Source organism: Peromyscus leucopus, chromosome 14, assembly GCF_004664715.2.
Source record: "Peromyscus leucopus breed LL Stock chromosome 14, UCI_PerLeu_2.1, whole genome shotgun sequence".
Taxonomy (NCBI): domain Eukaryota; kingdom Metazoa; phylum Chordata; class Mammalia; order Rodentia; family Cricetidae; genus Peromyscus; species Peromyscus leucopus.
In genome coordinates, this window is record NC_051075.1 from 9129534 (window position 1) to 9152546 (window position 23013).

At 40.4% G+C, this 23013-nt stretch overlaps 1 pseudogene; it reads left to right on the forward strand.

The window, feature by feature from the left end:
* Window positions 1-19747: 19747 nt before the first annotated feature.
* Window positions 19748-20102, forward strand: LOC114695100 (annotated as a pseudogene).
* Window positions 20103-23013: the final 2911 nt, after the last annotated feature.

Consider the following 23013-nt stretch of genomic DNA (forward strand, 5'->3'; position numbering starts at 1 on the left):
CCACTCACAAGGCTGAAAAAAAAAAAAAAAAGAATTCATGAAATCTATGGTTATGCTGAGATGCCTGTCAGAAAACACTGGAAAATATTTGTGTGTTGGGCATAGCTGTGTGTATGTGGGATTGTTCATGATTTATGTCTGTACATGATCATGCAGCTTAGTGTATACTTATGTAGAGGCCAGAAGTCAACACCGGGTATCGTCTCCAATCGCTCTCACTTTAGTTTTTGAGATCCAGAAGCCCCTGAATTCAGATCCAGTAAGATAAGAATAGATTCAGTAAACCAGCAAGACTGAGGTGTCTCCTGCCTGCACCTCCCCAGCCCTGAGATTATGTGCCTGAGCCACCACATTCAGTACTTTAGGTGGACTTCTAGGGACCAAACTCAAGACCTCGTGCTTGAGTGGCAAGCATTTTATCTGTGGAGCCATCTCCTCAGCCTCTAGAAGACGTTTCTCCAGTGAGATCCTGACAAGCCTTTTACAGCATATCTGATTTTTAGCAGGTCCACCCTGATTTACTTCAGGCTCTGAGGAGCTACACACATTAAAACTCACAGATAAAGCAGATAGGAGACAAATTTAACTAATTTGGTCATGTATGATCACCTAGCATTCAAATGCTTTGCATCTTAATCATTATAATTATCTATCTAAAGAGACGTTTTCTTGATCATTGTCCCTGCAAGATTCCCAGATAATTAGTGTGAGAAAACAATTTTCACTTATCACAGTTACTTCTCAGTGAGTCATGAACTCTAGTCAATTAGAGATGTGCTTCATTTGGGTGAATGGCTGTCAATTAGGCAACACAAGCCAATATTTAAGATCAGAATTCCCAATTAGGAAACTTAGAGCAAAACAAAACCAGTCAATGGACGCTGTAATAGCTCAATTGTAAAGAAGTTTACAACATAATTAGATTATTATCTGCTCTACCAGGACAGATGCTAAATGCTGTAGCTCTTGTTAGCACAACTGGAGTTTGATACCACTGTGCTTAATCGGAAGCCAATTTCAAGGAACATTTTATTGAAAATATGTTACTTATCAGCTCAACAAATCATGTCATCAGAGACACATGAAGAACCTGAGCTGTGCATCCACCTGTGTGCTTTTATCTGGACCCCCTGGTGACAGCAGGAGCATGAGACCCAGGGAAAGTTCTGTCCCCAGGAGTCCCCGGTAATCCTCAAAGGAGATCAGTAAGCACCAGGAAGGTGGTGATCATGGCTGAGTAGCTCACTCCTCCATTACCAGGGCCAAGCATGGACTGTGTCATACAGAAAGTGTTTAATTGTCGCGTCCGCCTCGACCAGCAAGGAAGACGCAACACCAGGCTCTTCTCCAAGCAGTTTATTCAGGAACCTTGAAACAATCTTCTGACCCCGGGGAAAGCCAACCCACAACCTAAATAGCCAACCCCAATCTGCCACGTGGGTACTGCGGATAGGTCCAGGTGCGCGCGGAAACAAGCCAAATCCTTAGCCTTAGCCAAATAAGGAGTTGTTTATCACAGAGAGCACTCACCGTCGGGAGGGTGGAAGGTGGAAGCCAGCGCCATCTTTGAGGCGCGGCAACACGCAGCTCTCTACATTTAATAAAACACTTACAGCAAACCTTCCTCAATGCACAGAAACAAGGAACCCAATCTGTCTTCATGTCCCTAGTAAAGGAATTCATTCTCCTTCCCCAGGAGGGAGTGTCTGACACACGGGGAAGTCAAAAAGCACTCAGAGAACAAGAGGCAAGATATTAGTGGCCTTGGGGATTCATTCCCCAGCCTAGAGCCTGGGGAATAGGAATTTCATTTCTACTGAATTCCATTAAAAAATAACCACAGCAATTATGACTTTTTTTAATTTTTTGAATTTCATTCATAAACCTGTTTCTTCACTGGTACCTTGTGCTTCTCCCTCTCTCACCTTCAACAATAACAGACGTTAGGCTCAGTGCTCAGAAATCAAGTGTTCTTATGCTAGAACAAGAGCAGAACAGCAATAATGCTTTGCAGATGGGCTCCAGGTTCCATGTCCTTTTGTAATTCATGCAAAATTATCATGATCATTGGTAAGTGGCCTGCACCATTATTTATTGAAAAAATAACTAGAAAATTGAAGTAATAGATAAAATAAGCTTTTTAATTAAATTAAACAAAAAAATAGCATTCAAGTAGTCCAGCATCTATTTGGGTTACTACCACAAAAATCAATGAAGCGGGCAGCTTATAAACCTGCTATCTATTTCTGAGTTCTGGAGATGGGAAGCATAAGATTAAGCCACCAGAAGCTCTCACGTTTGATGAGGGTTCTATGCTTGGTTTACACTCGGCATCCTTTGGCTGTGGTGTGAAGCGGACAAGGGTAAACACCTCCCCGGAGGTCTGCCATAAAGACACCAATCTCCGTGCCTTTGTGACCAAAGCATTTACCCAAAAGCCAGCCTTTAACCTTAGGATTCTTGGAAGAAGTGAACAAAAATAAATTGGGCTGAGGGTGTAGATTATGTATTCAACATAGACGACGCCCTGGGCTTAGTCCTCAGCAGCAAACATAAACATACACGTATATGTATATATCTACATGAACTTACATACCTGCATATGTACACACATACCACTACACTTACCTGTGGTTACCAAAAGTTAATTCAATAAATTATAAGACAGAACATTACCTGTCACTATTTTTATTAAATTATTTGCAGTGCCAGTGAAATAAAAATGATATGCTATGCCTTGCTAAATAACCCATTGTTCTGAACTACTTTTCTATTCTCTACGGTTTGTTTCAAAACCTCCCAGTCCTTTTTCAATGACCCTTTGATGAGTCAGTCACAGATGGCAGTTACCCAAGGTCAAGTACCTGAAAATTAGAAAGCCCCAAGTACGATGTTCTCTCCCTACCAATCGGCTCAAGTGTGTCACACCAACTCTTCAGAATAAACTGTGTCAGCAATGCCTTTTCATAACTGTAACTTGACACAGGTGTATTTATGGTTTTGCACCTATAAATGCGGCTTTTGGCCCTGCTTGGGCTGCCAGGAGAAACAGGGCTCCCAAGTCCTTGACCTGCAGCCCCGATCGATCATCGACCCACGTATGCAGTGATTTATTAAAGACTTTGGAACCATGAGTGTTGTCTCTCTCTTTCCTCGGGGCACACAATGGACAAGGTGTAACAGTGTAACAAACAAAAGACAGGATAGAGGCAGATTCGGGAAGGAAGGGCCTAGGGAGATAGAGCCTCTCACTGTGGCATCAGGATCAAGAGGCGGCTGGTCACACTGCACCCACACTCAGGAAGCAGAGAGAGCCTAACGCCGATACTCAGTGGCGTCTTCATTTGATCCAGTCTGGGACCCGAGTCCATGGGACAATGCTGCCACATTCAGCAGAGGTCACACTTCACCTCTCTGTGACAACATGCCCAGAGATGCACCGCCCAGGTGATTTCAAGTCCAGTCCCATTGACAATGAGGTGAGCCACCACAGTGCATAAAACAGAACTTTTAATTCTTCGACAGTCTGACAGAGATGAGCTCTGAAATACATAATTCTTTCAAAATAGCATACATTTCATTATAAGATAGTTTTTAAGCATTTTGGTCAAATGATAGAGATTCTCAATGAATGAAGTACAGTCATCAATTTACTTCAGTTAAACATTTAGTAATTAAAGGATTTCAGCACCTATTAGATAACTCAACAGAACCAAGTTTAAGAACCAAACTCCTGACTCTTCTTTAAAACTCACCTATTCCCCCCACAGCTCAACCTATTATCTGTCTGGCTTTGTTACCTGTAATCATCAGTTCTCTGAGGAAATCCACTCAGGTGAGCCCTGAAAGCTTCACTGCTGGTAAAAATAAAACAGGTGGAATGACCCCCAGCACACACCTCCACAGACCCTAAGTGTCACCATTAGAAAATTGAGGTCACTCCTTGTACCGGGTCTCCTTGCCCAGCCTTAACACATGGGGAGGTGCTTAGTCATACTGCAACATGATATGCAGTGTCTTGTTGATACTCATTGGAGGCCTGCTGTGGGATGTTCTGTATGCTGTGAATGGGTTGCTCTGATTGGTTAATTAAGTGCTGATTGGCCAGTAGCCAGGCAGGAAGTATAGGTGGGACAAAGGAGAATTCTGGGAAGTGGAAGGCTGAGTCAGGAGATGCTGCCAGCCACCGCCATGACAAGCAACATGTAAGATACTGGTAAGCCATGAGCCACGTGGCAAAGTATAGACTAATAGAAATGGGTTAATTTAAGATATAAGAACTAGAGAGCAAGAAGCCTGCCATGGCCATACAGTTTATAAGTAATATAAGTTTCTGAGTGATTATTTTGTAAGTGGGCTGTGGGACTTTGGGCTTGGTGGGACCAGGAGAGAAACTTTCCAGCTACAGAGACCTGCCCTTTCCTAAACAAAAATGAAGGGAGAGTGGATTGATTGGGTGGTGGGAACACAGGGGGGTGCAGGGGGAGTGACTGGGAGGAGAAACTGTGGCAGGGATGTAAAATAGATACATTTATTTAAAGAAAAAAAGAAAGAAAATTGAGGTCTCTCCAGGCTGTGGTGGCACACAACTTTAATCCTGGGACTCAGGAGGCAGAAGCAGTCAAATCTCAGTGAGTTCGAGGCCAGCCTGTACTACAAAGTGAGCTCCAGGTCAGCCAAGGCTACACAGAGAAACTCTGTCTCAACAAACAAAAAACAGAAAAAAGAAAATGAAATTTGAGTTTTCCTGTTAAGGTGACTGCTGGTGAGCCATTGTGGCATTTCCATCTACCTTTTAGACAAGGACAGCCCCGGCCATGTCTCCTCTTGAGTGGGAGTGACATATTCTTCCAGCTTGAGCAGAGTACTTCCTGCCTGTTTTCAAGGTGGAGACACCAAGCTGCTGAGGCTCAAAACAAGCTTCTGTCAGAAAGAAAACTTACCAACTTCTCCCCACTAATATAAGCTGCTGCTCAAAAGGAATTCTGCCAGAGTTTAGGATTTTTTGGTTACGATGAAAACAAAACACAGAAATAAACTGGATTCTGGCAATACATATGGGGTTGTAAACAGAATGTTCATTTGCTTTCAGGGCTTACCTTGGAGGGGATTTCCTTGGAGACCATAAAGATTATTCACACGGGTAGCAAAGCCAGACAGATAATAGGGTGAGCTGTCTGGGCAAGAAATGTCCAATTTCCTGGGTTGATACATATTTAAGAATAAATTCTCATACTTATGCTTTTGGATCGTGAATTTTCTCCTAAATATTCATCTAAAAATGAGGAGAGAGAAAAGCTTGTAAAATAATGAAGCAAATAACAGTTACACCCTTCTGGTGGTTCCCAAGGTACACTTATTGATGGATAGAAACAAAGCCAAACCAGTTACAGATTTGCACAGCATATCCCACACTGCTTAAGGGCCAAGTGCCCCTAAATGACCTTGCCAATGGTGTCTTGCAGAGCTGATACAAGGATACCACTTTAAGGATGCAGAAGCTCAAAAGAACTCACACTTTCCTCCTCTTGAGAATTCAAGTGAGTTTTGAGTAGCAAGTGTGAACACTATCCAAGAATGAGGGGGAGAGCAGAGATTTTACTCAGAGGCCAGTTCTGCTCCCACCTCTCAGAATGGAAAACCTAGAAATGAACAAGACCTTGAAAAGGGCCTTGATCTTATCTCTGTAGAGAAAGTAGCCTTAGAATGAGAGCTACCAATGTCCTGACTAACAAGTCCCAAAGCAAGATCCAAAAGATTGGCTCATTTCTAATGAACTAACTGTATTTAAAAACAAACAAACAAACAAAAGCCTCAAAAGTACTTAGAAATAAAAAGCCTTAAGCATACAAAATACACAGCTTGTAGTATCTCGATTTCAAAACTCAACGATTTGTTTGATTATTGTTTGTTTGTTTTAAGACAGGGACTTACTTACCCTAAACTGACCTTGAACTAATTATGTAGCCAAGAATGACCTTGACTCCTAATTCTCAACCTCCACTTCCCAAACACTGGCGTTACAGGCGTGTCTCATGGAGCTCAGGCTTAGGTTTTCAAGAATTTAGAAAAGCAAATATAAAAGTTAAGAAAGCTGGCATGAGTGTTAAATTTGCTAGACAAGGGCGTTTTCAAAAAATTACTACATCCTAACTCACAAAAGTTGAGACATACATAGTGACATTTAAAAACATAAATTAAACATCTTTATAAAATCAGCAATGTATAAAACTCCCGTACATCACTGGTAGGAATGTGAAACTGAACGTCCACTCTAGAACTCAGTGTAGTGCTTTCTATACTAAGATAGACCTGTGTCTACCCATCCTTACCTCTGCCCAAAAGAAATAAAAGCACGTTCATGCCATCTGTAACTGCCTAATGCAGGAAGCGACCATTAAAATGTGAATGTGTAAGCTGTAGTATTTACACACAGTAGAATACTACTCAACAATAAAAAGAACATACTGATTCATGCTACATTTATGAATCCACATCAACTGTTCAGAAAATGATAAAGGACAAAAAAGGAACACTATATGATTCCATTTATATAAGTGTCAATAAACAAAAACATACCCATAGTGGCAATAAGCTACTGATTGTCTGTGAGTGATGAGCTGGGAGCACAGAAGGCCAAAAGCATGGAAATTTGGGGTAAAGATCAGAGGGTTTTGTTGTCCCCATTTTCCTTTTGCCAGACCTTAGGGTTGGAGATACTGCTGCTCAACTGGACAAACTAAATACAATGGGTTTAATTGGGCCTTGAGGTAGCAGGATCCTTGAAAGCTCTAGAACAAAAAGAAGTAATGTAGATGTAACCAACCGTCTTATTAAATGAGAAACACAGAACCAATGTAAAAGAGAAAGCCAAGAGGTCAGAGCTCAGAGCTAAAATCTCACCCTTCCTCCTGCCGTGGTCCTGGCTTCCCAAAAGAGAGTTATTTCCCTGTGTGTATGTCGTTTCATAGTCATTCTGCCTTCTCATTGGTTGTAAACCCAAACACGTGACTGCCTCGTCACTGTCTGAATGTACAGCCCCCCAGGTCTTAAAGGCATATGTCCCCAATGCTGGCTGTATCCCTGAACACACAGAGATCTATGGGGTTAAAGGCATGCGCCGCCGCCGCCGCCGCCGCCGCCACCGCCACAGCCACCACCACCACCACCACACTCTGTCTATGGCTCTAATAGCTCTGACCCCCGGGCAACTTTATTTATTAACATACAATCAAAATCACATTTCAGTACAATTAGAATACCACCACAAAGTAAGCACACCCAAGAGGAGTAGATGGTAAGAAATAATCAAACTGGAAGCTGAAATTAATAAAATAGAAACAAAGAGAACAATACAAAGAATTAATGAAGCAAGTAATTGACTCTTTGAGAAAATCAATAAGATAGAAAAACCCTTATCCAAACTAATTGAAAGTCATAGAGAGAATATCCAAATTAACAAAATCAGAAACAAAAAGGGACAAAAAACAAAAAATAACAACAGACATGTAGATAATTTAAGGAATCATTAGGACATACTTTAAAACTTCTATACTCAACAAAATTGGAATATCTAAGAGAAATGGACAATTTTGTAGATAGATACCACTTACCAAAGTTAAATCATGATCAGATAAACAACTTAAATAGATCTATAACCCCTAAGGAAACAGAAGCAGTCATTAAAAGTCTCCTGACCAAAAAAAGCCCAGGACCAGATGGTTTTAGCACAGAATTTTACCAGACTTTCAAGGAAGAGCTAACACTCTTTGGAATATTCCTCAAATTATTCCACAATAGAATCAGAAGAAACATTGCCAAATTAGTTTTATGAGGCCATAGTCACCCTGATAACCAAACCACACAAAGATTCAACAAAGAGAATTACAGACTAATTTCCCTCCTATAGATGCAAATATACTCAATAATATACTTGCAAATGGAATCCAAAAAAACATCAAAAAGACCACTCAATATAATCAAATAGGTTTTATCCCGCAGATGAATTGTGAATTACAATGGTGGATTATATGGTGGATTTATGTCTGGATTTTCAATTTGATTCCATTGATCAATGTGTCTATTTTTACAACAATATCATGCTGTTTTTATTACTATAGCTCTGTAGTATAGCTTGAAATCGGGGATGGTGTTATCTCTGGGAGTGCTATCATTGTTCTAATTTTATGAATTATCTAATTTTCATATGTTGATCCACCATTGTAATTCACCATGTAAACAAACACATGATAATCTCATTAGATGCTGGTAAAAGCCTTTGACGAAATCCAATACCCTTTCATGATAAAAGTATTAAAGAGGTTAGGGATACAAGGAACATACCTAAACATAATAAGGCAACTTATAGCAAGCCTGTAGCCCACATTTTGAGTGTAGGTACACTCAAAGCAATTACACAAAAAATCAAGAGGAACATGACAAGGCTGTCTACTCTTTCTGTATCTATTCAATATAGTACTTGAAGTTTTAGCTAGAGTAGTAAGATAACTGAAGGAGACAAAGAGGCTACAGATAGGAAAGGAAGAGGTCAAAGTGTTATTATTTGCAGATGATATGATAGGATAGACAAGTAACTCAAAAATTCTACTAGGGAACTCCTACAGCTGATAAACACTTTCATCAAACTGGCTGGATATAAGAATAACACACAAAAAAATGATTAGGCCTGCTATATACAAATGACAAACAAACTAAGAAAAAGAAAGAAACATCACCCTTCACAATAACCACAAATAATATAAAATCTTGAGGGTAACTCTAATCAAGTATGTAAAAGAACTGTATAACAACAAAAAAAAAAAACTTCAAGTCTTAGAAGAAAGAAATTGAAGAAGATATCAGAAGATAAAAAGACTTTTCATTTTCATGAATCTGTAGGATCAGCATAGTAAAAATGGCCATTGTACCAAAAGCAATCAGATTCAAGGCAATCCCCATCAAAATTCAAACACAATTCTTTACAAATCTCGAAAAGAAAATACTCAACTTCATATGGAAAAACAAAAAACCCAGGATAGCTAAAATAATCCTGAACAATGATAGACCCTCCAGAGATATCACCATTCCTGATTTCAAGCTGTACTACAAAGTTATAGAAATAAAAACAGCATGGTATTGTAAAAATAGACACGCTGATCAATGGAATCAAATTGAAAACTCAGACATAAATCCACACATTTATGGACACTTGATTTTTGATAAATAAACCAGAAATACATAATGGAAAAAAGAAAATACCTTAAACAAATGGTGGTGGTCTAACTGGATATCTTCAGTAGAAGAATACAAATAGATCCATATCTATCACCCTGCACAAAACTCAAGTCCAAGTGGACCAAATACCTCAGCATTAAAACAGATATACTGAGCTTGATAGAAGAGAAAGTGGGGAACAGCCTTGAACACATTGGCGCAGAAGACAACTTGCTGAATAGAATACCTATAGTGCAGACACTAAGATCAACAATTAATAAATGTCATGAAACTGAAAAACTTCCAAAAGGCACAGGACAGCATCAATATGACAAAGCAACAGCCTACAAAATGAGAAAAGATTTTTATCAACTCCATATCCAATAGAGAGCTAATATCCAAAATATATAAAGAACTCAAGAAATTCGATCGACATCAACAAACCAAATAATCCAATTGAAAAATGAGGTACGGATCTATACAGAGAAATCTCAACAGAGGAATCGCAAATGACTGAGAAGTACTTAAATGTTCAACACCCTTAGCCATCAAGGAAATGCAAATCAAAACTACTTTGTGATTCCGTCTTATACCTGTCAGAATGGCTAAGATAAAAAACACAAGTGACAGCTCATGCTGGTGAGGACGTAGAGCAAAGGGCCCATTCCTCCACTGCTAATGGAAGTACAAGCTTGTACAGCCACTATGGGAACCAAAATGGAGGTATCTCAGAAAATTGGGAATCAGTCTACCTCAAGACGCAGCTATACCACTCTTGGGTATACACCCAGCAGATGATCTGAGTGGCTATTCTTGGTTGTCAACTTGACTATGTCTGGAATGAACTACAATCCAGAAATGGAGGGCACACTTGTGATCCGGATTTTGAGGAAGGAAGACACAGGCTTTTGACCCAGATCTTGAGGCTGGATGACACATGCCTTTAATCCAGATCTTGAGGTGGGAAGGCTCACCTTTAACCTGGGCCACACCTTCTGCTGGAAGTCTATATAAGGACATGGAAGAAAGAAGGGATTATTTGTTCTTTGCCTGCTTGCCCTCACCTTATCAGCACATCCATTCCTTCACTGGCATTAGAACCTACTTCTTCAGGATTACAGCATATACAGAAGACTAGCTAAGACACCCAGCCTCATGGACTGAGCAACTACTAGGTTCTTGGACTTTACATTCACAACTAGCCATTTTTGGGCTACAGCCTGTAAGCCATTCCAATAAATTTCCATATATATATATATACATATATTTATATATATGGGAGCATACAGACAGACAGACATAGATTCATTCCATAAGTTCTGTGACTCTAGAGAACCCTAACTAATACATGCTCCATCATACCACAAGATACTTGGGCACCTATGTTCATAGTGGCTTTATTTATAATATCCAGAAACTGAAAACAACCAAATGTCCCTCAACCAAGGGATAAAAAAAATGTGGCACATTTATACAAAGGAGTATCACTCAGCATAAAAAAAAGACATCATGAAATTTGCAGGCAAATGAATGGATCTAGAAAAAAATCATCCTGAGTGACCCAGACCCAGAAAAGTAAACATGGTTTTTATTCATTTATATGTAGATATTGGCTGTGAAGTAAGTGATAATTATTCTACAATCCACAGACCCAGAGAGGCTAAATAACAAGGAAACCTCTATGGGGGACATATTGATCTCCTTGGGAAGGGGAAATAGAATAGATTTTTAGGGTGAACTGGGGATGAGTGGGAATGGGAACAGGAGGGATCAGGAAGGGGGTGGAGGGAGAGTACTGGCAGAGATGACTGGGACTGGAGGGCATTTGGAAAATGATGTGAAAACCTAGTGAAGAGCTCTAGCAGGCCCGAGCCTAGCCAACATGGTGCCAACAGGTTTTGGCTTTTCCCCTTCTCCACCTCACTAATGTGTTAGATTGCCTTCCTAAAGTTAGCCCTCCAAATAAGGTCCATTCCCTTATTTGGCCACTTACTCATCCCTGAGACAAAACATCAAAGACCAAGAATCAAAGTTCATTATGTGGCTAATATGTCTAATCAAGATTTAGCAGCTCTCCCTAGGAGACTCCCTCTTTTTCTCCTTAGAAACCCACTCCTGCAAGAAACACCTGCTTGCTTGCTTGCTTGCTGCTCAGCTTGCTGTTGCCGCTGCTGCTGACTGTCTGCCTTTGTAACCCCACCCCAACACACACACACTCTGCTTGCCCGTCAAGGGTAATAAATCTCCTTTGTGCCAAGAACTCGGTGTCTGAGTGTGTCCTGTACTGACCTTCCCTTACACCTAGTGCAATGGAAGCTCCCTGGAATCGACAAGGGTGACCCTAGCAAGCACTCCTAGTAATGGAGAATGTGGATGTGAACTACCTTTTATAACCAGGCAAGGCTTGCTGTGGTGGGACTTGGACACCAACCCAACCAAAAAAACCTTGAGCCCATAATCTCTCCTGCCTGCAAGATGTGCTGGGGTAATGGTGGGTCAGTATTTGTAGGAGTGGCCAACCAATGACTGGCCATACCAAGACCCATACCATGCCTGATCCTACCTGGACAACCAGTAGCTGGAGGCTGGATGGCCCAAAGACCATGTGATTGGTAGAACCAATCACAACTGGCAAAAAAGAAAGAGGGGGGGAGAGAGGGGGGAGGAAGGAAGGAAGGAAGGAAGGAAGGAAGGAAGGAAGGAAGGAAGGAAGGAAGGAAGAAAGGAAGGAAGGAAGATAAAATGAAATGAAATGAAAAATAAATGATTCCTAATGATGTTCTGCTATATTCATAGATTGGTGACTAGTCCAGTCATCATCAGAGAGGATGCCTTCAGTAGCTGATGGGAGTGGATGCAGAGACTTACAGCCAAACATTAGGTGGAAGGAGAGTCCAGGTTGGAGGTCTCCAAAGGGTCCCTCCCCTTGGAGTTCTGGAAACCCCACAGAAGAGGAAAAGGAGAAACTGTGGGAGCCCGAGGGGTCTAGGACACAGGGAGAGCAAGGCCAGTGGAATCAACTAGGCAAGGCTTTTGGATGCTCACAGAGACTGAAGTGGCAATCATGGAGCCTGCATGGGTCTCTACTAGTCCTCTGCACATGTTTATGGTTATCAGCTTGGTGGATTTGGGGGACTCCTAACAGTGGGAGTGGGGTTGTTGCTGACTCTTTTGCCTGCTCTTGGAACCCTTTTCTTCTTACAGGATTGCCTTGCCCAGACTTGATATGAGGGTTTGTGCCTGGTCTTATTGCTGGGTCATATGCAGTTGATGTCCCTGGGGAAGCCTGCTCTTTTCTGCCGGGAGACAGGGTGGGGAGTGGATCTGGGGAAGAGGAGATGGGGGGTGGCACTGGAAGGAATAAAGGAAGCAGATGAACGAAGCAATGAAGGAAGCAATCAGGATGTATTGTATGAGAAAAGAATAAATAAAACTTGAAAATGAAAGTATGAGACCCATAACTGGTCAAGGTTCAAAGAATAAGTGACTGCCCAGTGCTCAGCCCTAAAGGAGACATCGATAAACCCTCCCTCCTCCCAAGGCTCAGGGGTCCTTGGGGAAGAGGGACAGGAAAGACTGTAAGGGGCAGGGGTCATTGACAATTATAAGGAAACAGTGTGCTCTGTATACAACAGTTACTCATATGAACTCATATTGGTTATGACAACGTGCACAAGATCTGTGAAAGTTTAAGGCATCATGTAAAATTATATAGACAGCATTAATAGGACTCTGTGGCTTTAAAAAATGAGTACACAAGGTTGCGTGGGTGAGATGAGAGATCTGGGAGAAGATGTAGGGAGGGGATAAGATGGTCAAAATACAATGTATTCTTGAGTTAATAAAATACATTTTTAATTTAAGAGAAACTTCAAGGTAAGTGGAGTGAATATATTTCCTCAGTAGCCTCAAGTTGATAAGAGCCATAGAAGGAGGAAAAATCAGGACATGTTTGTGGAAGCTGATGCAGACCAGGTAGTTTAAGTTTCCTGAAGTGTTTGAACTGAAGTCGATCAGGTTTCAGAATTCCATCCATTCACTACGGAGAGAATCTGGCTTTGATGGGTTTGAGTCTGCATTTGGAGAGACTGGTACAGCAGATCAACTCCAGAGCCCATTTTACACACAGACACACTGAGAACTGAGTTCTTCCAGTTAATTTGTTCAGGAAAAGGCAAGAGTGCTGGCATTTTAATTTGGTCTCTAAGTCCTCTCTCTGCTGAAGACCATGAGATCTATACCTAGCCAGCATCCATATCAGGGGAAAAGAAGAGTCTTCTGAAGGCCTCTGCTGTAGTAAATGTTGTGTCGATAAAAAGACCAACAGGTTCATTACTCATATCACTGAGATATTTTCAAGGATATATATTTATGTCAAAACTACCAAGCTGTATACCTAAATATCTTTCTTTATATATAAGGTATGCCTTAATGAAGTGATTAAATGTTTTTAAATGTTTTTTTAAAAAAGCGTAACTCAAGCTGAAAGAATTAGCTAATAGTGTTTTTATCCTACTTGCGCTGAGCAATTTCAAAACTGTCCCTTAGTTTCTACAAAGAGAAATATTAATGTAGAGCAGACACACATACCTCCCCAGACAGAGACAATAAATACACACTGCTGTCAATTAACAATGTGTACACAGAAGTCTTAGATGAAGTTGCTTAAGGAAGGACAAAGTGTAATCTTAATCCTTCAGAATCCCAAGAGGATGGTGCTGTAGGTAAAGAAATCGGCTTATCTCCATGGTTTTAGAGACCCAGAGAAATCCTCTTCACCAGGCAATCCTTAGAAAAGAGCAAGAATGTAGTTTCCTTATCACAAAGTACTAGTTTTAAATGATTCGCTCAATAGACACTTGCAAGTGATTTCCTGAGAGGGAAGGGGAGTCCCAGAAGAGCTACAGTTTCTGTTTGCAAAGGTATTTTTTATCAAATCGAGAGCAAGCCTATCAGTCAAGACAATTGCTGAAGCTGGAACTGTACACACACAACAAACTTCAGTCCACGTTTGATGACGGCTTCCATCTGAATTTCGCAGTCTTAACTTCTGGTGTGAAGGTTTTAAGCATGTGTTTTGTACCAGTATACAGATTGTGAAGATCACCCTTAAAGATTGCGCTGTCCTCTCAGGTCAGCCTGTCCTTCAATTGTTTGTCATTGTGTGTTTTTATTGTCAATTTGAAACAACCTTGAGTCACCTAGAAAGAGGGAGCCTCACTAAAGAACTGACCAAATCAGATTGGCCTGTGGCCATGTCTGTGAGAGGACAGGCAGGTGGGTCTGGGTTGTATACAAAGGGGAGTTGCCCATGACCATCAGGCAAACAAGCCAGTAATCAGCTTTCCTCCACTGTTTCTGCTTCAGGCTCATGCTTATATTCCTGCCTAGGCTTCTTCTGAGGATGGACTGCAACCTGGAAGTGCAAGCCAAATTGAACCCTTTCCTCCCTAAGTTGCTTTTGATCAGAGTGTTTTCCTAGCAACAGAAAAGAAACTAAAATGCTAATTTGTCTTTGTGGTGCCAGGGATCAAAATTGCACTTCCTCAGCAAACTCATGAGACTTTGCCTCCTTCCCACCCTTCACACAGTCTTAGCAATCCCCTTCAGCTCCCACAGAGTATCATCATTTCACTCTATCTCAATTTCTTTCCAAAAAAATATGCTTTACTTCAAATATCAATGGAAGTAATTGTTACAATATATAAAGGCGATATAATGTCCTTAGGGTATACAGAAGTTAAGAACTGATTACCCTAATTCTCATTCTTCACCTTCTACAAGAAGGCTATGTTGATTGGTCATGCTGCCACACTGTCTCTTTCTACTGATATACAGCTAATTTACCACCAAAGATGCGAGGTAATTAATAATTTTTAAATATCTTGTCAACAAATAATTAGAAAAATGGTTATGTTTTGCTTCTGTCACAAAATGATTTGATTAGTAAATTTGCAACCTGATGTTGGAGATATTAATATTAATTAATATTAGCTCCCAGGCCATATTAGCTCTCATTGCCCAATTTCAACAGCAAAGGAGTTTATAAATTGAAAAGTCAACATGATTCCTTTTGAAGTTTGGAGTTGGGTACTTAAGGTTCTAGGCATATTATGTTCTAGAGTCAACCATTCATAAAGGAGATTTTGCAGTTAATACATTACTGTGGTGATGTCAGTCAATGTCAAGTCTACCTTCTTAGACAGAGACAGAATTCTGGAATTGAGAGATTCCCCCCCCCCCCATTATTTCCCAAACTTCAAGATGATATGTTCTTATCCTTCATTTACACCTAAGGCCCTTCATAATAGACTCGCAGTAATAATCTATTCATGTAGATAAATCAGAACAAGATTCTTCTTAAAGTGTCTCATGGTGTATGTTTATTTTGCAACCCAGTCTAGAAATAGCCAGTGCCTCTATATAAGTTCTGTCTTCCTAATGCTGTGACCCTTTAATACAGTTCCTCATGTTGTGGTGACCCCCCAACCATAAATTATTTTCATTACAACTTCACAACTGTAATTTTGGTGCTGTTATGAATTGCAATGTAAATATCTGTGTTTTCTGATGGTCTTAGGTGACCCCTGTGAAAGGCTCATTTGACCCCAAGAGGGTCATGACCTGCAGGTTGAGAACTGCTGCTCTATATGTTAAATGGACTTGAATCACTCTATTTAGCACTCAGCAGCATTTTTGCTGTACACAGGAAGCAATTATTTTGTATATTAGCCTTCACAAATGCCGTGCAAATCATGGCATTGTTCATGGCCGTCAAGAGAAGAAAACACAAAGGCTCAGCTTTGTCTAACTCATGAGCTGAGATAGCCAACTGTGGAACCAGTTAGAACCCAACTTTCCTCGTTTAGATCCAAGGTCATCTACCACCCTGTACTTCACTATTGCAGACTTGCCAAAAGTTTGCCCTGAATTCAGATAAATTATACTGAGGAGAGCTGAGAAAGTAAAGTGTAGTGGGTAGCCATTCCAGCTTGGATCTGGAAGCTCCAACCCCCATTGAGACTCTGGCAACTGTCACGCCTACGAGGCGGGGCGAGGGGAGGTGCTGGAAACCTGAGAGCTGGATGGGCAAGCGCTTGCTCTGGGCGCGCTCTCTGCGCCTGGACCCTGGATAGTGGAGATTGATTGTGCAGAGCTCCAGAGAACACCGCTGGATTGCGATACACTTTCCCCAAGCCCCGCGACCTATCCATTCCTTCATTTGTAAGTCATCCACTAAATAAATCTTCCTTTTAACTACGTGGAGTGGCCTTTATAATTTTCCCCAATATCTGGTTGCTGGAGGGCTTCTCTCCAGGTTCCCCAAGCCCCGCAGTCCCACAATCCACTTATAAAATAATCACTCAGACGCTTATATCACTTATAAACTGTATGGCCGTGGCAGGCTTCTTGCTAACTGTTCTTTTATCTTAAATTAACCCATTTTTATAAATCTATAGCTTGCCACGTGGCTGGTGGCTTACCGGCGTCTCTACATGCTCTTCTCCTGGCGGTGGCTGCAGTGTCTCCTCCTTCTTCCTGTTTCCCCAATTCTCCTCTCTCTTTGTCCCGCCTATACTTCCTGCCTGGTCATTGGCCATCAGTGTTTTATTTACATAGAGTGATATCCACAGCACTTCCCCTTTCTTCTTTTTTTAAAAAGGAAGGTTTTAACTTTAACATGGTAAAATTACATATAACAAAACAATTACCGAGCAAGAATTATAGTTACAATATTAAAGAAGATGTCCTATCTATCTTATATTTGTGAGTTTAAGGTTTTATAGCTAACTTATCTTTTATCATAACTGAGGAAATTACGACTATCTAGTCTTCAACCACATCAAAGACCTGAGAAGGAACATAATGGTACCTGAGAAATGGTAGATGGATGCAAGCAACTTTCGGGAATCTTGCAAGAGTAGACCAAGACAGCTGGCAGCCTGGACAGTCACCTAATGTTTCTCAGCATTGTTGGTGCATTCAAATTGGCTACAGGCCTAGAGTATCTGACAGACCATTTTCAGAAGCAGGAATTTTAAGAGACCATCTTACCCTGTCTTGGCAGAGTACAGTGGTCGCTTTCCTTGTGTCCCGCTTGTCCAGAAAGGACAGCATTGCATTTGTACTGTCAGCCATTAAGGCAAGGGCAGTTCTTTGCCCAGTAGGCCATTTTGTGCCAAGAAGACAAACTTCCAAATGGAAATGTCTTAGAAGTCCAACATTCTCTCGGGATCAAATTGGTGCAGCCAGGAGCAATTGTGTCTCATGTCAACAGAATTCTAAGTTATTTAAATGCCATATTCTCTAGGTCTATGAAGTGTTTGAAGATTACCTATCTATCTGAAATATATCTATGTATACCTAGAAGACTTAACTAACATGGCTACAGATATGATTATCATAGATGACTAATTATTAACCTATTTTTTAATTATCCATTACAATTTTAAATGAGTTATATAAACATAATACCTCAAACAAGAATAGATATATATATATATACAGTATAACAAAATTAACTTCAAGTTTGTATCAATGAACTAAAATTTATACCAATGTAAAACATTTTAAACATAAACTAAAATCTATACCAATGTAAAACATTTTAAACAAGTTGTTCTTTAAAAGTAGGTTCACTAATCTACCCTTTTATCTTATCATCTCCATATCCTCCTATATATCATATCCCCTTTTCTTTTTTAGAAAGAGATCACATTTATAATCAACCTGTTTTAAATAAAAATATTGGTTTTTCTCTGTCCCACACCAGAGGGCTCTTCTGATTTGGGACACAAGAATCCCTTAACCATTTTTTTTTTTAAAAGCAATATGTCTGGGTTTAGAGGGGGAGTGAGCCAATTCCACCTCTAAAGCCAGCTTGGTATATTTGGAAATTTGGGCGTAGCATCTCTTACTACTTCCTGCTGGAGGGGGGCGCTGTATCTTATGGGGACGCAAAGAAAATTTTAGACCTATGGGGTAGTCCGTGAGGCTGTATTATGTGAACCAGTTGCCTTGAAACCGATCTGGATGTTGGATCATCTGGACCATGGTGTCATCGGAGTCATTTCAGGGGGTCTTGGCTGGTGAAACCTGATGTATCTTAATCTGGAACAAGTCCACAGCCTCTGGCTTTCTGTGGAAACAAAAGCAGAACCTCTTTTCCAAAGTAACATATCCTTATATCCAAATTTTGAAGTCAAGGTACCTTTAAAATATACATTTTGGCATAACTCAACAGCTTTTGCAATCAAATGATTTTCTTCAGTTACGAATATCAAAGAGAACATAATCCAGATTCTCTGTGTGGTAGCCATCTTTACGTTGAGCCTATTGCTTTAAACTGCACCATTTTAAGCCTGAAACGGCCCTATGGCTGCTGGCTCCGCCCATTTCAGCTTCCCAACATGGCAGTGGTATGTTTTTTGCCAGCTCTGGGAGTCATCAAGTCTCAGAAATAATGGGTCTAAGCTTTTATCAAAGCAGCGTGTAGCCCAGAAACCTCTTTTTTTTTTTTTTTAAATACTAGTAAAGACTAAATCTACCACAGAGCTTAATTTGCCGCTGGCAGATGCCTCATTTCCGCCATACTGCCGGTCAAATGCACCCGCCAGGAACCCGCCAGTGTCCAAACTTGCGTTTTGCTGCATCTAGCTGCCCGTATGAGACAAGAAGCAGGAACCTGGTTTTGGCTCTGTTTAGAATTGGTTATTAAATATTCTCAGGTTTAAGGTGGAAACTCGAGCCGTTTGTTGCTGGAGGGCTTCTCTCCAGGTTCCCCAAGCCCCGCAGTCCCACAATCCACTTATAAAATAATCACTCAGACGCTTATATCACTTATAAACTGTATGGCCGTGGCAGGCTTCTTGCTAACTGTTCTTTTATCTTAAATTAACCCATTTTTATAAATCTATAGCTTGCCACGTGGCTGGTGGCTTACCGGCATCTCTACATGCTCTTCTCCTGGCGGTGACTGCAGTGTCTCCTCCTTCTTCCTGTTTCCCCAATTCTCCTCTCTCTTTGTCCCACCTATACTTCCTGCCTGGTCATTGGCCATCAGTGTTTTATTTACATAGAGTGATATCCACAGCAGTAAAGTGCTGGTCACACAAACATGAGGACTTGAGTTCAGATCCCCAGAACCCACAAAGCCAGACACAATAGCATGTGAGACAGTAGAATACTCAGAAACTCAGCCCCCACACAGCCTGTTGTAGTCAGCAGTTAACAGTAAGAAGCCCTGGAAGAAACACGGTGGAAGAGGAAAATGAACACCCAAGATTGCCCTCTGATCTTCACACTACATTTGCAATATTCACAGTATATAATACTATCTTCAGTACATAATGAGTACTGTGACTCACATGCTTCCACATCCACACACATAAACACAATCACAGAAATGTTTTAAAGATTCAGGCTAGGCGTCCCACCACACAAGGTTCCCCACAGGCTGAAGTTCCGGACAACTCATACTCCACACATAGCTGTCAGAGGACCCAGTGGGTGGTGGACTCAGCTCTCATTCCCCATGGAGCTGGCCAGCGTCTGCTCCAACTTTCAATCAGACTTGGATTTCTGCCCAGATATCAGCTGGGTCCTGCCGCTGCCTGGAGATCAGGATACTGTCATCTACCCTCACTGTGGCTTCTCCACAAACTGCGAGATTTCGAAAGTTGTGAAGACCTCAGTTGTGTTTCACAAACTGGGGGCAGCCATACCTACGTCTGTGAACGAGGGACCCGAATCCCAGGGACCAGTGACAGGCGCTGCCCTCGATGTGGTCATGAAGGAATGGCATACCACACCAGACAGATGCACTCAGCTGATGGACACTGTCTCCTATACCTGTATCAACTGCAAGTCAGGAAAAGGAAGATTCTTGACCTGTTTTTCTGGCAACTCAGCAACAGTACTCCTCCTCCTCTTGGAAGGTGAAGACATGGGTTCTTTCATGACTTATACTTCCCTGCTGTGCCTTGTTCTCAGAATAAGATCTTCACCCCAGAGCACTCCTTCCCCCAGCTGAATTTACTAAAGTTATATTTTTATGAAAATAAAAAGATTCAGGCTATTAATACCTTAAAATAACTGATACTGAGATACATACTAGTAAACTGTAAAAGCATAGATATTGAAATTTGGGGGTGAAATCCATGTTATTCAACTAGTGTTCACCAAAACCCACATTTCTACAATGTCTCCATTTTAAAAAAATTTTTCAGTGAGCATTTGTGTGGTGATGAAATATTTTCAACATATAGAGAAAATATTATCTTTAGTATATAGCTAGAAAATGATAATGGGTTTTTCATTTGTTAAAGTCTCAGCTTATATGTACAGAACACAACCCATTTTACATTATCAATTCTAAAGTCTACCAGAAAACTTTTTAATGAAAAAATAGATTAATGATAAAAAAATTGCTAGCATTGTTTACATAGAAACATTTTCATATAATAAATTCAGCTTCAGCCATCATTATGCATATTTAACATATTTAAAGAATTTTGCCTTGTCTCTAAAATTATGTTTCATATAAATAACAGCATTTCTAAGATTCTACCAATGATGAATTATTTTAAAATTACCAAAAGGGGAAAATGACTAATTGTTAAAGAGACTTCTGTGACAGATGGTTTGCTATATCCAGTCACTGCATTTCTTTCCTGGGATTAATGATGTCAGCATAATTCTCATTATAAAACTGTATGTAAGTCACTGATTTCCCACATCTTCACTGGAATGTGAATGAGTGGTACATTTCTTAGGATACTGTGTTCCCCACATTGTTTGACTCTTAGGTGATCATTAACTAAATTAGCATTACAAGCCATCCATTATCAGGTTGCATGCTTTTCTTTTTTTTTTTTTTTTTTTTTTTTTGCTTTGCATCCTATTTTTTCATTCTTGAGTAATTTTTGGTGTAGTCTAATTAGAATGCTTTATATTTTGAACATACTTCTCCTTTAAATGACATTTTGCATCATCTGGGTCACTCTTCCCCCATTTCTGAATACTGAAAAATTTTGTTTCTACATTGTCTTCCTTTAAGTCATTCCCCAGTCCCACTTTCCACCAGCATCCTAGTTGGAGAAAAAGAAAACTAGAAAGATTAAATAGAGGGATGCTGTGAGATGTTCTATATGCTGTGAATATGTTGCTCTGATTGGTTGATAAATAAAATGCTGATTGGCCAGTAGCCAGGCAGGAAGTATAGGCAGGATAAACAGACAAGGAGACTTCTGGGAAGAGGAAGGCTGAGTGGGAGATGCCAGCCCACCATCCAGGGAACAGCATGCAATGGCATACAGGTAAAGCACGGAATATGTGGACATATAGATTAACAGAAATGGGCTGAGTTTAAATGTAAGAGCTAGTCAGTGGTAGGTCTGAGCTAATGGCCGAACAGTTTTAATTAATATAAGTTTCTGAGTGATTATTTTATAAACATCTGCAGGATCCATGGGACTGGGCAGGACCAGAGAAAACTTCAGCTACAGAGGGGAAGTCTGAAAGCATTGTCTTGAGTTTTGAGATTTACCTATAGACATTCAGATAACATTGTATCAAACATACAACAGTTTTTCATTTCTCTTTATTTTACACCAGTCTGTTGAGTTCTGAGACTTACCAAGGTTTATCAATCTACTCAGTTGTCCCTAGTTCCCTGGAACCTTTTCCAAACTCCTCCTTCCTGGTCTTCTCATGTGTAGTCCAAAGCCTTATAACTCTACCAACACTTTTAGTAATGGTGTAGTATGATCTCTTCTATTGAAGCTGTTAAGAATACATTGAAATTACTCTAGCAAAGGTCTTAGGATACAGACATTATTACTACCCTGATTTTATGCATGAAATAACTAGGACCAAGACAGTTAAACAACTTGCCTAATGCCACTCAACTAGATAAACCATGCTTGTTTGCCTGAAGATTCTGTCCTTTGAGCAAGCTCATTTGTATTTAGAATTCTAAATCCTCAGAGGCTGTGATGTTTGTGGTGGCTGTTCAGGAAACAGTGGCTTCTGGTGTCCAGTCGGTACAGAACACTAGCTTTGACTATCTCCCAAACTTTACCCCAATCAGACTTGGTGTCAAGACCCAAAAGGACTTACATTACTTCTTTTTTTTTTAACTCTTTCTGTTCAATCTAAGTACAAAACAGCGACCTGAAGAAACTGAAGAGAAAAACAAATTCAGCTAATTCAATATCTATTTGTTCTGTAAAAATGTTGAAAATCTATTAAAAACAAAACAAACAAATAAAACAAAATGGCTATGTTTTCCATAGAACTTCAATACACTTAGACAAGTGATTCAACAACAAGCTTCTCACCATCAGGCCATTTCACTCACCTTTCGTAGTTTCAGAAATCCTATTGGATGCAGGGTATGAGCATCCATCAAAGAAAGCAGCTCTGGCCTCATTTCCTGTAATGCCAGCTTCACACATACACTACAGGGAGTTCCAGCAACACTGGACTATATATTTCAAAGTCATCAAGAAATGCAGAGAAGGGGGGCAGGAGTCCTAGGGACCATCACAAAGTAGGGCATCTATCTACTCCTGAGAGATGTAAAATATGGGTCAAGATGCTTAGTGCTTTAAATAAAAAATGAAAGCACTAAGTGAGTGAGAGCACAGTAAGGCTGCCCGCTGTTACTTCACCCTGAGGATTCAAGCATGGATTATCGATTTGTTTATCCTTCAGGGTGCCATCTTGATACTTATCATGTTATTTAATAAATCCACTTCAAGATAAATCTGTCAATTACATCCCAAAGATAATGGTTCA